We start from the raw sequence: 3230 nt of genomic DNA, 5'->3' as shown, positions 1-3230 counted from the left end.
AGGGAAAGAGGCCTCAGTATAAACTAAATCTGCCACTGCCTCAATCTTAAATTTCTCAGCTCCAAAACTATGAGAAAATAATTGTCTGTTTTTAAGCCACCCAGCCTGTGATATTACTTAACGACAGCCCTAGCAAAACTAATATAATATTATATATACACACACATAGACTCATGCATATATAGGGTGTCCCAAAATACTGCAAACACAACTGGGTTAAATATGGAAAGAAAGAAACATCAGGCTCTCTGCTCCTCCTGTTCATCAGACAGCCGCTCTTTCTGCACAGTGCCAGCCACAACCCTGAGACAGGATGGTGAAGGTTGGAGTGATCAGATTTGGCCACATTGGGTGCCTGGTCACCAGGGCTGCTTTTAACTCTGGCAAAGTGCATATTGTTGCCATCAATGACCCCTTCATTGACTTCAACATGATGTACATGGTCCAGTATGATACTACTCATGGCAAGTTCAAAGACACAGTCAAGGCTGAGAATGGGAAGCTTGTCCTCAATGGAAAGTCCATCTCCATCTTCCAGGATCGAGATCCTGCCACATCAAATGGGGTGATGCTGGTGCTGAGTATGTGGTGGAGTCCACCGGTGTCTTCACTACCGGGAGAAGGCTGGGGCTCGCTTGAATGGTGGAGCCAAGAGGGTCATCATTTCTGCCCCTTCTGCAGATGCCCCCATGTTTGTGATGGGTGTGAACCATGATAAGAATGACAACTCTCTCAAGATTGTCAGCAATGCCTCCTGTATCACCAACTTCTCAGCCCCCCTGGCCAAGGTCATCCATGACAACTTTGGCATTGTGGAGGGACTCCTGATCACAGGCCATGTCATCACTGCCGCCCAGAAGACATGGATGGCCCCTTTAACTTCCACTGGTGCTGCCAAGGCTGTGGGCAAGGTCACCCCTGAGATGAATGGGAAGCTCACTGGCATGGCCTTTGATGTCCCCAACCCCAATGTGTCGGTTTTGGATCTAACCTGCTGCCTGGAGGAAGCTGCCAAATATGATGACATCAAGAAGGTAGTGAAGCAGGCATCAGAGGGCTCCCTCAAGGGCATCCTGGGTTATTCTGAGGACCAGGTTGTCTCCTACAACTTTAACAGTGACACCCACTCCTCCATCTTCGATGCTGGGGCTGGCATTGCCCTCAAAGACCACTTTGTCAAGCTCATTTCCTGCTATGATAATGAATGTGGCTACAGCAACAGGGTGGTGGACCTTATGGTCCACATGATCTCCAAGGATTGAGAGCCCCCTAGACTACCAGCCCCAGCAAGAGGAAGAGAGGCCCTCAGCTACAGTGGAGCCCTTGCCCCAAATCGATCCCCCAACACAATGAGAATCTCCTGACCTCCAGTTTCCATCCCAGAATCCCTAAAGAAGGGGAGGGGTTTAGGGAGCCCTACCTTGTTGTGTACCATCGATAAAGTTCAGGGGGAAAAATAAAAAGAAACACCAATTGCGCTTTCAGCTGTTGAATTGTATATATATTTTTTGGGATACCCTGTATATGGTAATATATAAAAGCATATATACAAAATATATATGTATATGTCATAAACCCTTAAAATAAAATTTTATACTAAATATGTTCCATGTTGGGAGTTTGCATTAAGTTAGCTATCTAGGTACTATACTTGATTTCTTCGACTATCATTTTCCATGAACTTCTGAGGATTTCTGGTGGGTGACAGGAAAGAAGGTAGGGTATAAACAAAGAGAAATAGACTCATATTCAGACAAACTGGCTTTAAGTTGGGTCTCTGTCATGTATTTTCAGCTATATGACCTTGGGCAATATGCTTAGGCTTCCTTAGCCTGTGCCTCCTTATTTTTCCACTTCAGCTAACATTCCTTGAGTATCTACTCCAGGCCAGACTGTGCTTTTGCATAAATCATCTCAATTGGTAAAATGTGGTAACAATGCCACCTAGCAGGGTTGCTGTGATGATCAAGCAGAATAATACACATGAGAGGGCTTTGTAAACTGCACAGGCTGATACAAATATCAGGGTGTGTCATTTTTCTGTTTTTCACATCAGTGCTTCCAAATGATAAAACTGTAATTCTGACCTTAGAAACCATGGCTCATTTGGCTTTCTTCTCTAGCTAAATGACCCAAAGGTAATCTAAGAGTTATGTTAACCTTCCCAAACCCAGCTTTAAACCTACAACTCCCCTGCTGAATAAACAAATAAGCTTCAAAAACTTGAATAATATCCAAAATACGTATATGGTGTATGAATGTAAGGTCTCAGCCTTAAGCTACCTTTCCAAATTTATTTCCTGTTGAGCATTCTGCATCAGATTTTCAATAAAGCAAAATGGCTAGACACTTCCTGAACTTTGTTTCTTTATGTTCGATCGTGAGGATTCCCTCCGCTGGTCCTTGCAGTTGCTGAGACATGTAATGCACTTAGCACACAGCCTGGAATGTAGTAGATCCTCAATAAATAGTAGCTGCTATTATTTTATCCTCTCTGGCTATCATATAATTTACTTATTATGTTAATTGTTAATTGGTGGGCTTTCCCTTCTAGTTCTGTGTGACCAAGGAGCAGGGACATGTTTTGTTGTATCCTATGGACCTAGAACAGTGTGTAAAATAAAGTAGGGGCTCAATATTTGCTTTTCTAATTTCTGTACCCTCAGAGAACCTAATACAGCACTGCACAGCTAAGAAGTGTTGAATAAAAGTTTATTATTAAATCACTTTTAGTCTTTTAAATAATATATCTAGTATTTTCAAAGTGCCTCGTTGTTCTATGAGCCACTTCTATCTTTTCACATTTCTGATAGAATATATTTCAAACAAATATTGTGTGTGTGTGTGTGTCCCTATTTTATATATATATTCTATGTAATAAAAGCCTAATATGCTAAGTGTCCAGTCATCCAGTTGGCCGTTCAACCAATATAAGTGTAATATGCTAATGATATGCTAAGACCACTCAATTGCTCGCTATGATGTGCACTTACCACTAGGGGGCAGACAGTTGACCGGTCACTATGACTTGCACTAAACACCAGAGGACAGATGCTCCAACCAGTAGGTTAGCTTGCTGCTGGGGTCTGGACGATTGGGACTGAGAGAAAGGGGCTGGACATGCCCTGGAGCCCTCCCACAGTCCCTCCCCAGCTGGCCTGCCTCCTGAATCCCTCCCTAGCCCCAATCATGCACTGGTGGGGTCTCTCGGCCTGGTCTGCACCCTCTTG

General features: G+C 43.5%; 1 pseudogene across 1 annotated transcript; it reads left to right on the top strand.

The window, feature by feature from the left end:
- The first annotated feature begins 263 nt into the window (after window positions 1–263).
- Window positions 264–1262, top strand: LOC308515511 (glyceraldehyde-3-phosphate dehydrogenase-like; annotated as a pseudogene). Its single transcript has one exon. The product of its transcript is annotated as a glyceraldehyde-3-phosphate dehydrogenase-like (transcript).
- Window positions 1263–3230: the final 1968 nt, after the last annotated feature.

The sequence above is a fragment of the Myotis nattereri genome, assembly GCF_964212035.1.
Source record: "Myotis nattereri genome assembly, chromosome: 3".
Taxonomy (NCBI): Eukaryota; Metazoa; Chordata; class Mammalia; order Chiroptera; family Vespertilionidae; genus Myotis; species Myotis nattereri.
The sequence above is the reverse complement of the archived record's forward strand: the minus strand, read 5'-3'. Positions and strand labels throughout refer to the sequence as shown.